Genomic DNA, 24,843 nt, shown 5'->3' with positions numbered 1-24,843 from the left:
TTTCTTCTCCAGCACCGGTTCCTCTTTTTGATAATAGCCCCTTTCTTTTTGCTTAAATTTCTCCTCCTTTGCCTTTTTCTACTCATCATAAGGAATCCAATCCTTCTTGGGTTTTCGCCAATTGTCATCATACCTATCACCACTTGAATATCACACTTGCACCCTCCGGTTCCCGTTCTCGTCAAGATCACAATCTTTAGTGAGATGAGGCCCTCTACAATTCTCACAACCGACCCTAATGGCATGGATGGATTGGTCCATCTTAGTCATTCTTCGATCCAAACCCTCTAGTTTAGCCATCATTGCTGCCATGCTATCACTAACTGAGTTCACCGCCCCTCGAGTCAAGTCATTTCTTGGGTTATGATATTCTCTAGAGTGTTTAGAGAGTTCTTCAATTAGGGCCTTTATCACCGTTTTGTGAGTGGTCCTTGCGAATCAAGGAGTTGCCTAGTTGTCACATTTACTCCATCATAGAAAATGGAGACTTCTTGTTGGTTGTTTAGATCGTGATGTGGGCAATTCCTTAGTAAGCTTTTGTACCTTTCCCATGCCTCATATAGTGACTCTCCAGCTTGTTGTTCAAAATTGGCAATGGCTTTCTTCAGTTTGGCTATCTTTGAGGGAGGGCAGAATTGATCAATGAACTCTTCTTTCATCTTGGCCCAAGTGGTGATGGATCCTGGAGGGAGTGATTTGAGCCAATCTTTCGCAGCTCCCTTAAATGTGACTGGTAGCATACGTAGCAAAACAGTGTCGCGAGCCACATTTGGGATATTGAAGTAGTCGGTAATGTCGTTGACCTCGTCTAAGTGCTTGTATGCGTCCTCGTGATCTTTCCCGTAGAATGGGATCTCCTTAAGTTGAGCAAGTATGTGGCCCTTAAGTTCAAAGGTAGCAGTTACGGGAATCGCGGGTTGCACAAGTCCCGGTCCGGTATCGTCACGTATCCTCTTCTTCCATTCGCCCATGGGAACTTCATCGATGTTAGTCATGGGGTTAGCTAATTCGCCTCCAAAATCGCTTCCTTCTTCGGATTCGGTTTCTTCCCTTTCGGTTTCGTACTCGGTGTCCTCCTTCTTCGGGTCTTCATCCGCCACTGAAGAGAAGCTGGATTGTCCTTCTTTCTTGCTCTTTTTCTTACTAAAAACAGCTTTTAGATTCTTCAACGGTGAATTCTTCGATGTTGCGGTTTCTCCTACGTTCTTGCCTTTGTTTTTCCTCAAGGTTGCTTCCGGGTCTTCAAGCGGTGGAATCAAAGGTGTAACTCCTCCCCTGGTCATAAACGAACTGTAAACAAAACAGAAAACACGCGTAAAAAGAACAAAAATAAAATAAAAACGAAACTGAGTTTCAGCGATGGACTCGTCGAGTAGCTTCGATTGCACTCGGCGAGTTCAAGGCTAAAACTGAAAAAAAAATCAAACAAAAATTCAAACAAATCAGATAAAATTAAAACTAAACCTAATACCTAGACTACTAAAGCAGTAACTTTGTGCAAGATTAATCTCACACAAAGGGTCGATAATACTAGAAATTAGAATTAGTTTTTGAACCGTTCCCCGACAACGGCGCCAAAAACTTGATGTGTGTTAAACTAACTAGTTTTATCCTACTTTTAATTTATGAATTTGACACACAAAAGGCAGTGGACCTATCAATTGTGGTATAGTTAAATAAGTAGGGTATCGAACTCAGGGAATGGAAATTAAACTAATTACTAATATTATCTAAAACAAATAATAAAATAGGAAGGGTTTCTCTAGTTTTACAAGACTAGAAACTTAACTAAAACTTAACTAGCACTTAATTAAGCAGCTAAACAATTAAATTGCAACTAAATTCAATGATAAAAAGGACTTCTGTCTAGGTTCGAATCATTTGATCCTATGGTTGATTTTTATGGTGAATGTATCGGATTAACTTTTCATTGGCTACCGATTGAGATGATTAGGTTCACGTTCGTTATTGCTAATCCTTAGAAAACAGATTAATTCAAGCAGTGGCCAGTTGTCTAAATTAATAAGTTCCCTAGTTAATTAATTCGGGTTAAGTAAGACTTGTAATGGTTAATTAAATTGGTGATTCAATTGACCTCTTGTTGATGGTGTATCACACAAGCTCACGTATTAACTTACCTATCTTCTAATTAATTCTAGTTTCACATTCGTTATTCCTAGACATATAACTACGTGGTCACATAAATATTATGAAATTAATAACTAAGAGATGTTCATACAACTTAATTACTGATTTATTAACAGAAGATAGTTGTTATTAATATATGTAGTTCTTTAACAAGCTTAACAAAACAATATAACCAATTTAAAATTAATCCTAACCATAAAATCAATCCATATTCACAAAATCATCTACCCTAAACAGAAGATAAAGGTTTTAGTTCATAATTGCAGTAAAAACAAACTAAAAAACGAATTCCAACGAACTTAACATAGTTCTATTCAAGGGTAAAGTGGAAAATTAAACCTAAGTTGCCTTATTCTTCTTGGAATTGAGGATTAGGGTTCTTCTCACGTTCTTCAGATCTCCAGCAATCTCCTTAGTCGCCAAGTAAGCTTCCCAAAAGCCAGCCAGCGCCTCTATTCGGGTTTGTTGCGTCTATTTATAGATAACTCAAAACTGGGTCTACTCGTCGAGTAGACAACTGACTCGCCGAGTCCCCTTGAAGAATTCGTATACGGCAAGGACTTTACGTATTGCTTCGCGAGTCTTCGTATGTACTCATCGAGTAGACGTCCCTACTCGCCGAGTAGCTTCAGGATTTAGCATTTTTCTTCTTTCTTCAGTTCCCGAGCTTTCGATCGTATCTCCTGCTTCCTTTTACCTCCGAGCTTCTCTTTTGAACTGAAAATACAATTTGAACACTATTAAGTACCTTTTGTCCATAATATGTAAATAATTAGCTAACAATTAATGAAAATCTATACTAAATATATAGCTAAATATGCACATATCAACTTCTTCCACTAGCTTCAAGATACACCAAATAACACTCAAAATAATCAAGAAAGCTCAAGTTCACTTATGGAGGATTAGGGTTTCGAGGGCAAAGCTTGAGAGTGGTGGAGGCTGGGGTGGAAGCCTCATAAGATGTTTAAATAGGGTGCAAACCCTCCAATTTAGGGTTTCACTCAGACAGCTCCTACTCGCCAAGTAGGTCTTCCGACTCGTCGAGTAGGTCACTTAATCCCCCGACCCGGAGTCGATCCTACTCGACAAGTTGGGCCTCCAACTCGCCGAGTCCAAGGGTAAAATATGAAGTTTGGCTCGAATTTAAATACGTACCTGAGACCGGATGTTACAATATATATATATATATATATATATATATATATATATATATATATATATATTATAACTGCATAATCCCAATCGTTTGAATTACTTTTACCTGCGAGTTACACATGAATAAAATTAAATATAATATATGGTTTAATGGTATTTATAGTTGTTGTTATTGCTAATTAATTTTTTTTAAAATTTATTTGCTTAATGTTTTAATTTCTATCATTATAATTATTTAAAACATCAAACATTGTTTTTTGATTTTAAATGTAACAATATAATCATTTATATAGAGTTATTTTTAACTATTTTTATTATAAATTATTTTAAGCTACTTATCTGAAAACTTTTAAAGATTATAAAAATATATTTATGAAATATTTTAGTTAAATTGATATAACAATTTAGTTTTTGCATTTATCACTACAATTTATCACTTTTAACTATTTACAAAATATTCTTTGATTTTTTAAGTGGAACTGAAATTTATATTTAAGTTGACATTGTAATGTTATATTTAAATTAACAATTTAAGTATTTTGTCCAAACTGTTCAAAAGTTGTAGCTTTAAACTGATAATGGTTTACATACAACACCATATTAAATCTAATATGTTCAAAGTTAAAGACGTAACTTTATAAGTAGAAGTAAATATATTATTTTAAAATTGAAATTTAGTATATTTATGATTACACTTTAGGTTTGATATTTATTTAACCTTATTAACCAACTTATAATCATTATTAGAAAGACATTACGCTTAATCACTTTTAACTATTTACAAAATATTATTTGGGTTCTTTAAGTTAACCTAAAATTTATATTTTAGTTGACCCTGTAATGTTATATTCAAATTAATAATTTAAGTATTTTATACAAATTGTTCCAAAATTGTATCTTTAAAATGATAATGGTTTACATCCAACAATATATTAAAACTAATAAATTAAGTATAATGCGTTAAAAGTTAAACAACATAACTTTATAAGTAGAAGTAAAGATATTGTTTTAATATTGAAATTTAGTTTATATATGATTACACTTTAGATTTGATATTTATTTAACCTTATTAACCAACTTATAACTATTATTAGAAAGAAATTGAAAAGTCATGGGAGTTTCAAATGAATGTGGTGAAAGGAAAAATGCATGAGAGTTTCAAATGAATATGGTGAAAAGAAAAATGTTTTGTTTATAATATAGTATGATATGATATGATATGATATATATATATATATATATATATATATATATATATATATATATATATATATATATATATATCTTATTGTTTATATTTTTACCCTTTATCTTTTCCATCTTTATCATCTTGTATTCCTATATAACCCCTCTCACATTTTGTGCTTGGGAAGAAGCAATAAGAAAAATTCAATCTCTTGTTACTATCGATTTCTAGAAAGTCTCTACCAAGTGAGTTAGTCCCACATTGGTTTCTTTCCAAAGGTTTTTATTATAAAAATAATAATTACATAGTAATACTAATTAAAAATAAATTAAAAATATTTAAATTGCCTAAACAAGTTAATGGATTGAAATCAAGCTCAAAATTTATAAACCTAATCCACCAGATTAAACGGGTTGAATATAACGCAGCCTGTTAATTATTTGACTGGTCCAGTTTGGGTTGGAATTGCCAGGTAAAATTATAAGATTAGTATTGCGTAAACAGGGGCGGACATATGAATTAATACTAAGGGTTGTACAAATTTTTTTCCGGTCAAACATATTGTAAAACATAAAAATAATTTATTACTTCCAATACAATTTTTTTTTTCTGGTCAAACATAATATAACAACGATCTTTTACAATTTAAATTTGTCCTCTTCGTGCATACATCTTTTGAAACCGCTCCACTACTTATTCATTCTCAACTTTCGCAAGTGTTTCAGTCTCAACATTACAAAGCAACGCGTCGTTTCGGAACATTCTTCACCACTTTCATTAGGATTATGTATTGGTCTTTTGGTAAAAAACTCACTTAGTTTAAACTCTAAAAACATAACAATTACCCCTAATCAAACAATAACTTCAATAAAACATAGAATTCTCACCTAATTAAACAATATAGAAATTTCACCTAATCAAACAATAAATTCAATAAAAACATAGCATTATAACCTAATCAAACAATAACTTCAATAAAACATATCAAATTCACCAAAGTCAATCAATAACTTCAAAAAAACATATCAATTTCGAATACCTAAATGAATTGGTAAAACTTACTTGCTTCATTCTAGGGCTTGATGAGGTCGATTTTGGTAATCAAGAAAGTAGAAATCGTAGCCTTTAATCCTTTTGCTTTGTGCCATGGTCAATCGCTCGTTCAAGGGGGGAAGAAAGTCAGAAACACAGACAAAGGAACAACCGAAGTCAGGAAGAGCAAGTGTCGAACAATGGGTAGAAGGAAAATTTGGATTACATCGTGTGTTTTTTTTTCCTTTCTTCTAGCCGAAAATACAATTAATGAATTAGAATTTGACTACTTTTTTTACAAGCATTTAGAATTGGGCTATTTTGTCCAATTAATGTTTTATTTGGGGCTTTGGGCTTAATACAATTAATAAATTAATAGACAATAATTGATTAAAACATTGGACTCATGTAGCTAATTTCAAGATGTAAGCTTGTAATTATTTTTTTTCGCTTGGTAATTCGCGATAGAGTGATACATTTTTTTTACGTGGTTATACAAAATGTTTTTAATAGTTGCACGACTTTTTTTTACGTCGTGGCACAACAGATAAAAATCAAAAAAATAATCGGAAATTTTTTCACTACGTACACGAAAGTTAGGTGTCGTCGGTGCCACACCGGACACCTAACCAGAACCGTCCCTCTGCGTAAACTAAAACTAGCAGTGAAATAGAATCACACCAATAGATAACTAGTTCAGGGTTGTGTTTTTAGTTTAATTTTAAATTAAACTTTGGTTGCATGCATATATATTCTGTTACATATAGAAGTTTTTCACAATTTTCGCATATAACCGCGAGTGGATTTCATGCAAATTAGTTTTAGGTGTTTGCAAAATCAAATATTAAGGTTCTGTTGGACTCAAGATTTTTCCTTGTAATATTTAAGTGATCGATTCTTTTGTTTTTAAAACATTTACAACGAAAAGCCAAAAAGAAAACAATTCGTCGAGGATGGGGTTTTGAAACATAAATACAGTGTTGTCAAGTCGATAGATTGAAATTTTGAAAAGCTTATTGAGTTATTTTTTGTAAGTGATGGTTATATTATACATGGCCCATAATTATTTTCCTTTCATTACGACTATAGAGCATTGGTATAATGATTTTTCATTAAATTGATGTCAAGTTTTAGTCATATCACAATTCACAACAGATCTTAATTTTGCTGCTAGGACTCCGCATAATTAATCCACAAATTACATTTTTTTTTTGTGTGTAGAAATACAATGTTATTTGGTATCATAAGAATCATAAAAGATCCACTTCAATATATCTAGACTCTAGAGATCATGAGTTCTAATCTTATCTTATCGAATACACCTATGTCATTGAGTCAAAGGCGACTTGATGTTATACAATCAGTTCTTGCATATATGCAATAAAAGATATGCTGACGTGGCTATGAAGACTGAAAATCCCCCTTTCCTGCATGGTGCAGCACCTTTGTGGATTCTGTTTTGACCAGCAGTTCCACCTGCATATACAGGTATGAGCGCACCACCACTTCCTCCCGCTCCCGCCCTCCCGCCACCTCGAGCTGCTCTCACAGCAGTTGTATACTTGCTTTCGTTTACCATTCTACTGCCACCTCCACCACCAATACTAGAATCGTTTTTGTCTATTGGCTTATGATCTCTCATGTTTTCATGTGTATTTACTACAAAAAGAACGACGCGCCTTTGAGTTAGACTCTAGGCTGCTTTTGTCAGTCATTGTGTCATTTGTGTGTGTGTTTGTGTGTGTGTGTGTGAGAGAGAGAGAGAGAGAGAGAGAGAGAGAGAGAGAGAGAGAGAGAGAGAGAGAGAGAGAGAGAGAGAGAGAGAGAGAGAGAGAGAGAGAGAGACCAAGTTATTGCATATATACCTGGAGAAAACGATACAGGAGAGCAGAAGGAGAAAAGAAGCATGGCTAATAGCATCAGCTCTTGAACACCCATGTTAGTTTTCCTTCGCTATGATGAATTCTTTCCGTTTGTGTTCTTCCACTTATATAATAATAACAACTTGTCTTCCAGTCATCTAGAAACTCTATGATTCCTTTTGATAAAGCAGAAATTACCTAATTACTGACAAATTAAGGTAGTCATCTTTATTGATTAGGCTACGTTTTTTCTATAGATCTTTATGCGCATTTTGGTCCACCATTTCGTTTGACAAAGATAAGCCAATTAAAAAGAGGTCGATACCGATATTTGTTCGAAAGTAAAATAACGTGTTATTTAGTTTGAGAGAGAATAACATTACCTATTGTTGATAAGTAAAAAACTAGAAATCGATTTATTTGGAACTTAGTAGTAGGACGCCCACAATTCTTTTCTAGTTGTAGGATTCTCTTTTGCTTTTTATAATACTATGATATTGTGCTTTCACTTATTATATATCCAATAACCTCACTTCACCTTTATTTATTTATTTTTTTCCATTAAGGGATATTCACAAAAATAACATATGCTTTTTAGAATATAGGTATTTCATCCATATTTTTGGAATTTGCCAAAGTGTCCACCTAGTCCGAAAGGTGGCCATCTCGGATTTCGGAGATATATAAAATGTAGTCCATTTTCATTTACACATTACACTTTAAATATCTCTTGTACCATGTTTCCTTTGTAGTTCTTTAGTATCATCGGATTTTCACCAAAATCCCACCGTTCATGCCCTTATGTTGGAATGTACATTGGTTTCGGTGATTTTGTTTAGTTTTTGTAATATTATAAATGTCGCATTTCAAAAATGTTGTTCATATTTCGGAGTCTGAAATGCCACCTTCTAACATTTCTACTAAAAATAATTTCATATATTATTTATTTGTTCAATTTCATGGTGTTTACATAAAAAAGTTATTCTTCAGTCAAATAACCTTAATTGTAGCATTTTTAAACAAGTTCTTCATTTTTCGGATTCCGGTATTAAAAAGTTCCATGTTTTAATTCGTGAATTCTTTAGTTGTGTTAATATATGTCAGTAATGTTGGAAGAATAAGGTATCTAAAAAAGTCTCTGATTATCGGAAAGTGTAACATCCTAAATATAAGACTATGTACTTAAATTAATAAAGTAAATAAATGAAAGATGATTTATATAATGAAATCATTAATGAATAATCATATCATTAGTTGATATGAAGTTTAGAAAGTTAGAAGTGAAAATAATAACAATTTAAAAGTTAAAGAGCCAAAGTGTCAAGTTGCCAAAGTGAGTTGACCAAATTGTTGATTAATTAATGGAAGGGACTGCCAAAGTTATATAATGGATGATGAGGACTTGTTATGAAAACATTTTAGGAAAATGTGAAAATAAATGAAGTAATGGTAAATTTGACAAAAGATGTAAACTAGAAGGACCAAATGTGTAAATCTTGGGAAAAATAAAGAATCATTTATTCTCCTCTTATGGAGAAAATCGTGATTGAGCTACATACCATATTCTCAAATGACGATTTTCATTTCATGGGTTTCTAGGTTTTGGTTCAAGTGAAGATTTGAATATCCAAGAAGAGAGGAAAGAACAAAGGCTTACAAGGTATAAGTTCTTCTCTTTTTAACATGGAAATCAATTTTGTGAAGCGGGTAAAAACCCAATGTCGAATTTGGTGGGGTATAATGACTAGGGTGTTGGTTTCCAACCTCCCTTGAGTAGTTTTGATGGTTTCAATTCTTGGGTTTACTATGCATCTTTACATTAGATTTAGGCAACGAAAGCATTCAAATATAATCCTAAGTGTACATGCACCCATCTAGGTTTTACTATTATAACAACATACTTTCAAAACTATGAATTTGAACTATCAAATAGAATGGAATTACTAATCTTTCAAGTATAATCATATATACTTCTGAATCCTTTGTAGATCTTGAATTCCTTGTAATTACTTGGAAGGACTAACACCCAAAGTAGGATGCCTCTAATGGCTTACACCCAATAGTCTAAAACCCTAGAATATTTAGGAGAGTGGAGAGAGGCTGGCGAGATCCGAAATTCTCAACCTGATGAGAGGTTCCATTGATTTTTCTAAAGGTCAGAGGGGTCTTTATATAGTTGTGGTAACTTGCAGATAAACCATGATTTGAATCAACTAAATAATTAGATTTAATCCTGATTCAAATACTTTCCTTATCTGTTACCTAGATTGATTCTGGAAGGCTCCAAGACCTCCCCAAAACCGTCCACCCTCCATGGGGATCCATAATGTTTCTTTTGTTCAACTATTGACCAATTAAAATTCAGTCCCTGTACTTTTAATTAAATCCAGATTAATTCTAATTAATTCCAAATTTATATTAACTAGTTTCTAATTAATTTATTAACATGTAATAAATTAATAAACTATTTTCCTTACTCTATTAAATTATATTCTAGCTATTTTAGCTCTTGAGGGCAACACAAAAAGGACTTGGTTATTATTCCCAAAGTTATACCAATTAGTTATCACATTAGAAATAACAACGTCGATTATGGGGGCTCATGGTACTACATTACAACCACCTTAGAGATCTGACTACCAAGAGGGACGCCTTGGAGTGGTGGATAAAATACGTTTGGATTAGTAAAATATCCTAAAATATAGTGAGATTGGATTGGTTAATACCCTACAAAGATAGTAAATTAGGATTAGTAAATATCTTAAAATATAATAAGACAGAATCGGTAAAAATCCTACAAAGATAGTAAGTTAGGACTGATAAAACATCCTATAAAGATAATAAGATAGGATTAGCAGAATGACCTAAAAAGATAATAAGATAAGAGATAATATAATAAAGCATACGAAAACAGGAATTTAAGAAAAATGAATATAATCATTGTAAAATTTTCTAGAATGTTTTCAAAGAAATATTATCATATATATGTTTATCTTAAAACATGTAAACTCACCAACGTCAAGTCGACATTTCCAAAAATCGCATGTGTTCCTAGGATGGAGTAAGGATGAAGACAAGGAAGGACTATCAACTCGAAGATAGATGAGTTTCAGTTAATAGATAGTTATCGTTTTGAAACATCCCAAAAATAAGGTCCAAAAATTTCGTTTTAAAATCATTAACAAAGGAAACATGAATACTAATCATCGTATAAAAACCATAAGTCGTGTAACTCAAAATAGCATAATATATGTCAATGTATCAAAATCATATCAGATATCATAGTGACTCATCCCGGGCTAAGACGGTGGTGTGTGTCATGCAGTCATCCGGACCTCTTCCATTTACTAGCTGAAGTACCTGAAACCAAAACTGAAAACTGTAAACACGAAGTTTAGTGAGTCTCCCCAAACTACCACATACCATACATATATAACATGCAACTAGGAGATACGGGCCCCGCCCACACTCCGCTGTCTGGGAGATACGGACCCCGCCCACACTCTACTGGCTATGAGATACGGGCCTCGCCCACACTCAGCTAACTAGGAGATACGGGCCCCGTCCACACTCGACTGCTATGAGATACGGGTCCCGCCCACACTCAGCTACTAAACATACATACAAGTATCACACAGACAACAAGTACAACTAAATCTATCATTCAGTCATATATATCCAAACTCAAATAAAACTATCAGATACGGTCCCCACCCACACTCGACTACTATGAGATACGGGCCCCGCCAACACTCGACTACTAATCATACATATGCGGGCCGACCTTGGTGCCTTAGACCCGTTCTACTGGAGGAAAACTCACCTCGCATGAGGAATCTCTGTTGGCTGCTCCCACGACTCCCCGACTATAATTTCATAATAAACACTAAATCAAACTAAAAATCCTTCTAAGGGTAAAATGACCATTTTACCCCTGGTCAACATTCTGGTTGACTCAACTCGCCGAGTTGGTCTATCAACTCGCCGAGTTCTGCTACTCAAGAACCCTAAAATCACGATCCAACTCGCCGAGTTATTCCCCCGACTCGTCGAGTTCTCTATCCACTCATAGTCGTAATTAAGCGAGTAAACTCTTCGAGTCATCCTCAGACTCGTCCAGTTCTGCTTACTCAGAATCGGGACAACCCGACTCAACTCATCGGGTCCTTCCTTGGACTCGTCGAGTTCTTCAACCTCTAAGTCTAAAACTATGTCCAGCTCGCTGAGTCATCTCCTAGACTCAACGAGTTCACTCATCAACAGATAAAGTTGGGGAATCACGAACCGACTCGACGAGTCGCACGAACAACCCGTCGAGTCCCCCAAGACCTTAATCCATTCAGTCGATTCCAGTTGGGTTCATTTCTTCCAAAACATAGATCTGGACCCCTAAGGTCCTTATGTCACGTAAAGTTTCCAACTTTACGTGTATGCATGGGGTTTCTAGCTTAAAAGGTCCAAAAAGGTGGTTTATAAGGTGCATGGGACTCTCATGGCCATAAAGTTGGCACCTTTATGCCATGGAGTCCCTCAAGGACCTAAATCTGCAGTAGATACACCAACTCATGCTTGCACTCATGAATGGTTCCAACATGCACTCCAAAATGCCCTAACTACCCCATAAGAAGATCTAGAAAACAAATGGCCAATGTATAGACTTGATTACTAGGAAGTGAAGGAAATGTGATGTTGCTTCTGGATCTACAACCTTCTCTTGATGTCCTCTAGCTTCTTCTTATTCTCACAAGCTTCAAATCACACCAAAATCACTCAAAATTAGTTCACACACTTACACAAAGCTCAAGCTCACTGCTTAGGGTTTTCTGGACAATGAGAGACGATGAGGGAGGCCACAAAGGGGTGTTATGTTCTTTAAATAGGGTGCCAAACCCATAAAATTAGGGTTTCATCCTGACAGGCCTACTTGTCGAGTCGGGGCTCCCAACTCGTCGAGTAGATCACTTTAACCCCGCGTCCATTCTGGTTTCTACTCGACGAGTTTGTATTTTCAGGTGGGCGATATGGTCCTCCTAAAGGTTTCACCTTGGAAAGGTGTCATCCGATTCCGGAAGCGGGGCAAGCTGGATCCCAAATACATTGGTCCTTTCAGGGTCATAGCTAGGGTGGGCAAGGTGGCGTATCGATTGGATCTTCCAGCAGAGCTCAGCCAGATCCACAACACTTTCCATGTTTCACAGTTACAGAAGTGTCTAGTGGATGATTCAACGATTGTACCCTTAGAAGATATTCAGGTTGACGACAGCCTGAACTACATTGAGAGACCGGTGGCGATTCTGGATCGCAAGAGGAAAACCTTGAGGAACAAGGTTGTTCAGCTAGTCAAGGTGCAGTGGCAGCACCGCAAGGGTTTTGAGTGGACTTGGGAGCCCGAGGAGGAGATGAGGGAGCACTACCTAGAGTTGTTTCCAGGGGAAGCAGACTTCGAGGATGAAGTCTAAGACAAGTGGGGGAGAATTGTAATGTCTGATTCCTTGTATGCATTTAATTAAAATTTATTCACTTTTGTAGAGCTACTCGACAAGTATCGTCCTCTCGCTCTGTCCGTCCGTCTGGGGGTGGAAAGCGGTGCTGAAGTGGAGACGAGTACCCATCTCGTCGTGAAACCGCTTCCAGAATCTGGAAGTGAAGCGGACATCTCGGTCTGACACCACCGAGACAGGCACTCCATGTCGTGCCACTATCTCCCGCACATAAGTCTCAGCCAGCTTCTCGGCCGATATACTCTCCTGGATCGGGATAAAATGAGCACTCTTGGTCAACCGATCCTTGATGACCCATATCGAATCAACCCCACATGCGGTCCTAAGAAGCTTAGTGATGAAATCCATAGTGATATCTTCCCATTTCCACATGGGGATGTCTAACGGCTGCATCTTGTCGTGAGGCCTCTGGTGCTCTGCATTGACCTTCCTGCAGGTCAGGCACCTCTCCACGTACCAAGCTACATCCTGCTTCATGCAGGGCCACTAGTAATCAGGTCGAAGATCTCTGTACATCTTCGTCGCCCCGGGATGGATGGAGAACCTGGACTTGTGGGCATCATCCATCAGAATCTGCCGTACTCCGCCCCAGTACGGTACCCAGACCCTCCCGTGCAGGGTCAACAGCCCCCGACTGTCGTAATCAAAGGAGGCCACATGGCCTATGATCCGCTCGCACTTTCAGCGCTCTTCCTTCAGGCCCTCAACCTGTGTCTCTCGGATCTTCTCCAGCAATGGAGTAATCACTGTCATCCTCAGACAGATGTCTCGAATCGGGGCCGCTACCGCCTTGCGGCTCAGAGCATCGGCCACCACGTTGGCCTTGCCCAGGTGGTAAAGGATCTCATAATCATAGTCCTTCACCACATCTAACCACCAACGTTGCCTCATGATCAGATTTGGCTTATCCATGAGGTACCTCAAACTATTGTGGACCGTGTAAATGGTACAAAGGACCTCGTAGAGGTAATGCCGCCAAATCTTGAGGGCGAACACCACAGCCCCCAGCTCTAAATCGTGCGTCAGATAGTTAGCCTCATGAGGCTTCAGCTGCCTCGAAGCATAAGCTATCACATGACCCCGCTGCATAAATACTGCTCCCATTCCTGTAATCAAAGCATCACAGTAAACTACGAAGTCATCAACTCCCTCTGGCAAAGTCAGAATCGGTGCCTCGCATAACCGCTGTCTGAGGGTCTTGAAGGCTGCCTGCTGCTCAGGCCCCCAGTGGAATGTCACAAAATTCTTGGTCAGTTAGGTCAGGGGAACGACGATCTTGGAGAAATCTTGGATGAATCTCCGGTAATAACCCGCTAGACCAAGAAAACTCTGAATCTCAGTTGGAGACCTCGGAACCTCCCACTGCATCACGACCTCTATCTTGGCCGGATCGACCAGAATACCCTTCTGGTTGACAGGATGCCCAAGAAACTGCACCTCGCGCAACCAGAACTCACACTTGGAGAACTTTGCAAAAAAGTCTCTCCCTCCTCAGCTTCTCCAGCACCTCCCTCAGGTGCTCCTCATGCTGCTCCTGAGTCTTGGAGTAAACCAAGATGTCATCAATGAAGACATTACAGACCGATCCAGCATCGGTCTGCATACCCGGTTCATGAGGTCCATGAACGCGACTGGAGCATTGGTGAGCCCAAACGGCATCACCACAAACTCATAATGACCATAGCGAGTCCTAAAAGTTGTCTTCTGCACATCCTCGTCTGTTACTCGCATCTGGTGGTAACCCGATCTCAGATCAATCTTGGAGAACCAAGATACACCCTGTAGCTGGTCAAACAAATCATCAATCCTCGGGAGGCGGTAACGGTTCTTCACCGTTACCTTATTCAACTCCCGGTAGTCTATACACATGCGATGTGACTCGTCCTTCTTCTTCACAAATAGGATCGGGGCTCCCCATGGCGACCTGCTCGGCCTGATAAATCCCTTGTCTAGCAACACTTGTAGCTGTGTAGACAACTCCTGCATCTCGGGAGGAGCTAGCCGATACGGTGCTTTGGCTATCGGGGCCGCACCAGGGACTAGGTCAATCTTGAACTCAACCTGTCTCTCCGTAGGTACCCCAGGTAAATCCTCCGGGAATACGTCCGGGTACTCTCGCACTACCGGTACATCATCAACTGTCGCCTTACCTTTATCCCGGGTATCCATGACATAGGCGACGTAACCCGCGCAACCCTGTTGAAAATAGCGTCTCGCCCTCACTGCTGAACATAGGGTCAGTCCACCTGCGGCCTCTCGCCCTGAATCACTAACCCTCCCCCACTAGGAGTGCGAACCCTCACTAGTTGGTGCTCGCAGTCAATCACTGCCCCGTTGGGGCTCAGCTAATCCATACCCACGATGACCTTGTTCCCTCGCAGGGGAATAGGAACCAAATCTACTGAAAACTGCTTATCGAATATTTGTAGTGTACATCCCCTGTGAACCCTCGCAACCCTAACGATCCTGTCATTTGCTATCTCCACATCAAGTGGGCAATCCAGCTCCCCTGGAGCTCCTACAAATCGCTTGCTGAGTGCGAGCAACATAAAAGATCGGGTAGCCCCCGAATCAAACAATACCATAACAGATATACCGTTCACAAGGAACGATCCTATAACAAAACACATAAACATAAGCAATAATCAATATAATAAAGATATAAGGAGAAGGTACATACCCGTAACGCATCAGGAGCTACACATGCCTCCTCTGCTGTCAACTGGAAGGCTCTACTCTTCGCCACTGGCGCCTCTGCACGGCTCTGTCGGCCATTTGTAATCCTTAATGTAGCAGGAGCGGGTGCCAACACCAGTCCTGCTGCTGCCAAGCTCAGACACTGGGACCGCTTGTGGCCCCTCTGACTGCACTGGAAGAAAATCAGATCAGATGCTGTCATGGTGGTGGTGGTAGCTGTACAGTCCCTGCTCACATGACCAGTTCGTCTGCACTTAAAGGAACCCGAACTACCCGCCCTGCACGTCCCCTCGTGCGACCTACCACATTTGTCGCAGCGGCCTCGGCCCTACTGGCCCTTCCCTCGGGAATTTGTCTTGGGCTTCTTGCCCAAGCTCTCCATTCCAGATGCTGCATCTGGTTTCCTCTTCCTCTCCATCTCTAAATCAATCTCCCTCTCTCTAGCTCTGACAATCATATCCTCCAGCGTTTTGTAGTTGGATCGGCTCACAAACTGTCGAATGTCACTCCTCAACATCTCATGATATCGGGCCTTTTTCATCTCCTCGTCCGCCACATACTGTGGAACGAGAAGCTTCCTCTCCCTGAACTTGGCGGTAATCTCCACCACTGTCTCAGTCATCTGTTGGAGATCCTGGAACTCCCTAGCAAGCTTTGAACCTAGCCGAGAAGTCGCTTCAAGTCATAGCATCAAGAGCTGCATCATCACCAATGGCTCGTCCGACCTCCTCCCACCAATCATGTGTCATGTCCTTCAGTAGACAGGACGCAAGTCGAACCTTGTCCCCCTCGGGACATCTGCTAGTGCGGAATGCGTTGGCGACATCCGCCAACCATCTAGTGCTCGCAATGGGGTCCCAAGCCCCCTGGTAGTCGGGAGCTCCACAAGCTCTGAACTCCCTGAATGTCCGTGTGCGCGACCTCATCATGGCCACCACCGCGGTGCGAAAAGCACTCAATCTCTCATCTAGAAGCTCCAAAATACCCTCCTTGGTCGTGCCGAAGATCGCAGGAGTCTGATCCAGGATACTACGCGTGATCTCAGAGGAGATGAACTCCCTCGTCTAGTCGTCTAGCTGCCCGGCTCCTGAGCCCGAGCCTGATCCCTCACCAGCGCCTGAACTGTTGACTGGTCTAGTGCGTAAAACCACCATTCTAAAAAACACATCATAATAAATATTAGAATACTAATCATATCTCGAGGGATCATACATATACTAAAAGATCATTGGATTCATCTTAGCCTTCCTTGACTCGAGAACGGATCCTCTGCTTTCAGTAGTACGGGCCCATACTACCTTCCACATCTATCTATACTTTCCTCAAGAACTGCCTTGACTTCACCAAGTCCCTTCTACTACTACTGCTTCACGCGCTACTCTCATCCTAGGCTTGCCCTAGGGTAATCACCATCCCACTCTCCGCCATCAGCGGCATAAGAAGTCCCTGTTGCCTCCCCCTAACTAGCTTGCGAATACCATTACATATCACTAAGACTATATAATTCTTCAAATGAGAGATCCTACCCTACAACGGTTGGACTCAAACAAGAGTTGCGAATAGAGATAGACCTAACCTTCTGAAATTATTTAGTCCTCGCAATATGTAACTTAACATATTCGTTTACTAGTTAGTGAAAGACAACTAGAACTCCTAAAACCACAAAGCAAGCATCATTCGAGCATTGAGTAAACATAACCAAGCATATCTCATTCAGGCTATCCTTGACTAATCTGTACTAGCATGCAGTTCATAAAGCTGATACACATATAAGAGGCACATAATGCATCCTTCCTAGATCCTTAGTCCTAATCTAGCATGTAGTTCTCATAAAGCTGATACACATATCATAACATAAACTTGTATGGGTAATTTGGGACTACTTACTTGAGCTCGGCTGATTGAATGCACCACACCATTTTCTCTTTTTGAAATTTCTTTTCTCTTTTAAAAGTTCTTTTTGTAAAATAATTTTCTTTTGAAAATTTTCATACCAAAGTCCTCAGTTTGAGTTCAGACACACTCGAAAGCGTGCCCGAATCCCTCAAACCAAGGCTCTGATATCAATTTGAAACATCCCAAAAATACGGTCCAAAAATTTCGTTTTAAAATCATTAACAAAGGAAACATGAATACCAATCATCGTATAATAACCATAAGTCGTGTAACTCAAAATAGCATAATATATGTCAATGTATCAAAATCATATCAAATATCATAGTGACTCATCCCAGGCTAAGACGGTCGTGTGTGTCATGCATTCATCCAAAGCTCTTCCTTTTGCTAGCTGAAGTACCTGAAACCAAAACTGAAAACTGTAAGCACGAAGCTTAGTGAGTCTCCCCAAACTACCACATACCATACACATATAACATGCAACTAGGAGATACGGGCCCCACCCACACTCCGTTGTCTGGGAGATATGGGCCCTGCCCATACTCCACTGGCTATGAGATACGGGCCTCGCCCACACTCAGCTAACTAGGAGATACGGGCCCCGCCCACACTCGGCTGCTATGAGATACGGGCCCCGCCCACACTCAGCTACTAAACATACACACAAGTATCACACAGACAACACATATAGCTAAATCTATCATTCAGTCATATATATCCAAACTCAAATAAGACTATGAGATACGGGCCCCACCCACACTCGGCTACTATGAGATACGGGCCCCGCCAACACTCGGCTACTAATCATACATATGCGGGCCGGCCTTGGTGCCTTATACTCGTTCTACTGGAGGAAAACTCACCTCTCAAACTGGGTGCTGGAACTCTCGCGTGAGGAATCTCTGTTGGCTGCTCCCACGACTCCCCGACTATAATTTCAAAATAAACACTAAATCAAACTAAAAATCCTTCTAAGGGTAAAATGACCATTTTACCCCTGGTCAAAGTCAACATTTTGGTTGACTCAACTCGTCGAGTTGGTCTATCAACTCGCCGAGTTCTGCTACTCAAGAACCCTAAAATCACGATCCAACTCGCCGAGTCATTCCCACTCATAGTCGTAATTAAGCGAGTAAACTCGTCGAGTCATCCTCAGACTCGTCGAGTTCTGCTTACTCAGAATCGGTACAACCCGACTCAACTCTTCGAGTTCTTCCTTGGACTCGTCGAGTTCTTCAACCTCCAATCCAAAACTATGTCCAGCTCATTGAGTCATCTCCTAGACTCAACGAGTTCACTCATCAACAGATAAAGTTGGGGAATCGCGACCCGACTCGCCGATTCGCACAAACAACTCGTCGAGTCCCCCAAGACCTTAATCCATTCAGTCGATTCCAGCTGGGTTCATTGCTTCCAAAACATAGATCTGGACCCCTGAGGTCCTTAGGGCATGTAAAGTTTCCAACTTTACGTGTATGCATGGGGTTTCTAGCTCAAAAGGTCCAAAAAGGTGGTTCATAAGGTGCATGGGACTCCCATGGCCATAAAGTTGGCACCTTTATGCCATGGAGTCCCTCAAGGACCTAGATCTGCAGTAGATGCACCAACTCATGCTTGCACTCATGAATGGTTCCAACATGCACTCAAAAATTCCCTAACTACCCCATAAGAAGATCTAGAAAACAAATGGCCAAGGTATAGACTTGATTACCAGGAAGTGAAGGAAATATGATGTTGATTCTGGATCTACAACCTTCTCTTGGAGTCCTCTAGCTTCTTCTTCTTCTTACAAGCTTCAAATCACACCAAAATCACTCAAAATTAGTTCACACACTCACACAAAGTTCAAGCTCACTGATTAGGGTTTTCTAGACATTGGGAGGCGATGAGGGAGGCCAAAAATGGGTGTTATGTTCTTTAAATAGGGTGTCAATCCCTTAAAATTAGGGTTTCGTCCTGACAGGCCTACTCGTCGAGTCGGGGCTCCCAACTCGTCGAGTAGATCACTTTAACCCCGCGTCCATTCTGGTTTCTACTCGACGAGTTTGGGGCTTCCAACTCGTCGAGTAGCTCTATAAAAGTGAATAAATTTTAATTAAATGCGTACCAGGAATCAGGCGTTACAGGTTTGCGCTCTGTGATTTGGGTAATCTATGTAAATACCGTCACCACTCGACATTTCCGCCAACAGCTGGGGAAGGTGTGACACTCTGACTGCAATCCTCGAGCTGATCATCACAATCACTTCCTTTTCGTGACTCAATCGGTTCTACCTAGAGTAAGGCCCTCGAGACCTCAAAATGAACTATCTCACCTAGGTCTGCACCATTTAAACTCATTTTGACATGGAAACTATGGCCCAAGCAATTACTAGACCTATCCTCAGTCAGAACAACCATATCCGATAAACTGAATAAGACAGAAACACATTGAAATGAATCATGGTGCCAAACCATACAATCTACCCTCAATCAACTCCTTAGAATCCCCAAAATTCTCTTCTATTCGAGTACGGATGTTGTGTTTTCAGTAGTAAGGGTCCACTACTACCTTCCACACCTATCCATACTTTCCTCAATAATCGTTCCGAATTCTATAAATAGCTACTCATGATAATACTCTCAATACCCGCTAAACAGTGTACCACCCACACTAAAGCACTTCCTAGGCTCTCCTAGGATCCCCATCTCACCCTGCCACCAGCTGCTGAAAAACTCCTATTAATGTCAGCTAACCACTTCATGCATACAATTACATACAACAAAACTTAAATAATCTTTTGACTAAAAGACCCAACCCTAAAACAGTTAGACGCAGACGAGAGTTGCGCAATAGGGCCGAATCAATCATTCTAAAATTATTTAACCTTTTCCTCATGTAACTTAACATATTCATTTAATAGTTAAATCACATCTGTATGAGTCCTACAAAGCACAAAGCAATTAACATTCGAGCAGTGAAACTGAGTGGCACTAAGACACCATAAAATCAGGCAGATCCTTACACGCAATTCCATACCACTAGGCCCAAGCATCTAGGATACACATATATCTTATATCTACTCTCTCAAGAGTGGCTAATCATCCCTCACACTGGCCGCTATGAACTGTACTAACTTATGAAACTTCCACCAACCATGTAGCCGCTCGTACATGTTAAACATACGTAACATTGAATCACATAGACAGTCAAATACTTGATTCTACCCTAAGTCCACAACCAGACAAGGAAAAAGAAATAAGGTTAAATCAAACATTCTAAGGCTATAAAATCTTAGTTATATACAACTATGATGCACACACTAAGCAACTACAGTAATGATGTCAATTCCATCTAGTATACAAGAGATTCTCCTAGGTTATCAGACATCACACATCATGCAATTCTATTATGAAATTCCTGAGGATCCCTAGCCTACAAACTAGCATGTAATTCTACCATAATCATCATAATCAAATAACAATGTGGGTATCTTGGGGTACACTTTCTTGCTCTGGTTGATCGTACACATCTCATCCTTCTTTGGTTACCTTCGAAAACAATTTTGAAAACTTTTATATATCCTTACCTTGAGTCTGGATTCATACGAATGCTCATCCAATTCAATCAAACCAAGGCTCTGATACCAACTTGTAACATCCCAAAAATCAAGGTAAAAATTTTCATTTTTGAAACCAATCCAAAACTATAAGTGTTTACAAAACATAGTTTCCAAAAGTCATAAACATGAATCAGAGTATCCCAAAATCATAATCTCATAAAAATCCAGGATGATGTGTATGATCAAGCCTTCACCTTGCCCCTATCATCTAGATTACCTGAAACCATAACAATCAAACTGTAAGTCAAAGCTTAGGGAGTTCCCCCATAATACCACCACAAAACATATAACAATATGCATATTGGGTTCATAGCCATTAGACTGGATTACCCTTGAGCCTACAATATGAGTCTGGTTTGCCCACCTAGCCCACAACTCATGCGTGGATTGCTCCCGAGCCCACAACATTAGTATGGCTTGCCATTCTGGCCTACAACTTATGGCTGGCTTAATCCCAGGTTTATTGGCTTCCTCACAAAGCAATATTTCCACAACCCAACCGCACTATGTCGACATATGCAATAGATAACATATAAACATCAAACAGGTAATCATGTAGATCTAACAGATCACTACAACATAACAATATCCTATATACCAGGATACATAACCTAGTGGGCCGACATTGGTGCCTTCGACCCACGAGTACAGTGAGGAAAACTCACCTCACAGTCGGAAAGATAGAAGAAATGAATGTTGCTCCAAATACCAACTCTACAGGTCACCTATACAATAAATAGTGACCTAGTCTCAAACTATTTCTCAAATTACCCAAAATGCCCCTAAGTCAAACTTGGTCAAATTCCTGGTTAAAGAGTCAAAAAGTTAAATGAGGTCAACACAGACTGAGTACGCTAAGCGTACTCAATCACCATGCTCAGTGTAATTGATCCTTTCATGATTACGGGGCTCCAGCCTAGTACGCTCATCGTACCACCTGTTACGCCCAACGTACTTATCCAGTTTCATTTTCCTTCTTTAAGTTCTTATTCCATTAAGATAACACGTCCAGAGCTCGGATCTAGTCCCAAATATCAATCTAAGTCATAAAGTTTCCAACTTTATGACTTCCCACGACTAGAAAGAGTCCAAACACTAAAACCCTAACTTAATACACAAACCAAATCATCTTAACTCTTGCATGGAGGGAAGAAAAGGACCAAGATCATATTTTAATGACCCAAACCCGCCACCCCCACCCCAACCCCACCACTAAGCACCGCGCAACCCCACCCCCACCCATAACCACCACCCACCACCACCACCACTTATCACCACCACCCGTGTCCACCACCACCCCCACTCATCATCTACCAAAACCACCACCCGCCACCACCATCAACACCTACCAACACCACAACCCACCTCCACCACCGTTACCAACCACCACCACCACTACCCATCACCACCACCTCCACCTCCACCCACCACCCACCAAAACCACTACCCACCACCACCATCACCACCCACCACCCACTACCTCCACCATCACTACCCGCCACTTACCAACACGAACCAACATCACCATCACTCGCCACCACCATCAATCACCACCATACGCCATTACCCACCCTCCAACACCACTTCAAACCACCATCCACCAACCACCACCACCCACCACCCTTCACCGTCCACCATCACAACCTACCACAACTCATCACAACCTATTGCCACAACGTCGTCGTGACCCACCATCCATATAAATCATATATGATTAGATACATATCATTACATGTGATTAAATGTATATAATAACATATGATTAATATTGACAAAGAAGAATTATTGAATCGAGAACGCGATAATGAATCTTGACCGTATAAATCATATGTTATTTGATACATATAATCACATGTGATTGTATGTATTTAATCATATATGATTTACGTGGATAATATTTATTTTCATGATTTCGATTCAGTAATTGGTCTCATTTATTTAATCACATGTGATTATATGTATTTAATCGTATATTGAATACATGAGAATAAATATTGAATCGAAAATATGTAGACAATATTCGTTTTCAAATGTGGAAAAAGAATAACTACTGAATTGTGAACGTAAAATCAAATATTGTGCACATAAATCATATATGATTAAATACGTATAATAAAGTGTGATTAAATACATATAATCACATGTGTTTAAATATATGAGAACAAGTGTTGAATCGAGAATGCAAAAACGAATATTGTCCATATAAATCATATGTGATTATATATATAATCACATGTGATTATATGTATCTAATTATATATGATTTATGTGGACAAAATTCATTTTTGCGTTTTCGATTCAATAGGTATGCTTGTGTACTTAATCATATGTGATTATTTGTAACCAATCACATATGATGTATATGGATTAGATTTATTTTTGCTTTTTCAATTCAAATAAATGTATCATGTATTTAATCATATATACTTATATATATTTAATCACATAAGATTAATATGGACAAATATTTGTTTTCAATTTTTTTATTGAATATTCGTTCTCGTATATGTATTTAATCACATATGATTTATATGGATAAGATTCATTTTTTTCATATAAATCATATTTGATTAGATACATAGATCAAATGTGATTAAATGTATTTTTAATCACATATGATCAAAGTGCACAAAGAACAGCTATTGACTCGAGAACGTAGAAATAAACATTGTTCACATAAATCATATATGATTAGATACATATAATCATATGTGATTATATGTATTTAATCACATATGATTTAACTGTATAATATTCGTTTTTGCGTTTTTGATTTAATAGTTGGTCTTCGTTACATATATTCTATTTCATCAGGATAAACACCCGGTTGAAGCCTTGTTGCTTTCTTTTTTTATTGCTTTCTTCTGACTCCTTACGTATACTTCACTTGTATTTAATCACATGTGATTATATGAATATAATTACATATGATTTATATGGTTAATATTTGTTTTCATGTTTTTATATTTAACAATTGTTATCGTATGTGACTTTTTTAATTTGTACCTTTTAATTATGAAAATTTATTCTAAAATTATATACTAAATGACCTATAATATTTTGCATATCTTATACAAATAAAAATAATTGAAATAAGTTATACGAGATTATCCTTTAATTTTTTATATCAAATAAACTATAACGAAAAATAAAATAAAGTTTGTACTTATTATTAAATAAATAAATGAATAATAAATGAGTAGTTGAAATTTGTTCTAAATTGTTCTCATTTTAAAAATTGTTCTCATTTTGTTCTAAATTGTTATTTGTTATCATTTGAACACACTTTTATATATATATATATATATATATATATATATATATATATATATATATATATATATATATATATATATATATATTAAATGAATAGTTTTAATCTCCTTTTGTCAAGTGTCACTATAATATAACTCCTCATTAATATTATTAACAATATTATTAATTATTAAATAAATAAATGAATAATAAATGAGTAGTTGAAATTTGTTCTAAATTGTTCTCATTTTGTTCTAAATTGTTCTCATTTAAACACACTTTTATATATATATATATATATATATATATATATATATATATATATATATATATATTAAATGAATAGTTTTAATCTCCTTTTGTCAAGTGTCACTATAGTACAACTCCTCATTAATATTATGTCGTGTCATTTAGATATATTATGCAACTAATTTAAAAATTCAAATTTACATTTTCAAATTATATGTTAAATTTGAAGTTATAGTAATTTTAAAATTTTGATAAATC

At 38.3% G+C, this 24,843-nt stretch overlaps 1 non-coding gene across 1 annotated transcript; it reads left to right on the top strand.

Annotated features, from left to right (window-relative positions):
* The first annotated feature begins 504 nt into the window (after positions 1 to 504).
* LOC145141729 (small nucleolar RNA R71) lies at positions 505 to 611 on the top strand. The gene has a single exon (XR_013722923.1). It is a non-coding gene; the product is annotated as a small nucleolar RNA R71 (small nucleolar RNA).
* Positions 612 to 24,843: the final 24,232 nt, after the last annotated feature.

Source organism: Lactuca virosa, chromosome 9 (assembly GCF_052849685.1).
Source record: "Lactuca virosa cultivar CGN04683 chromosome 9, Lactuca_virosa_CGN04683_v6, whole genome shotgun sequence".
Taxonomy (NCBI): domain Eukaryota; kingdom Viridiplantae; phylum Streptophyta; class Magnoliopsida; order Asterales; family Asteraceae; genus Lactuca; species Lactuca virosa.
Note: the sequence above shows the minus strand (reverse complement) of the source record. Positions and strands in the feature narration are given on the sequence as shown.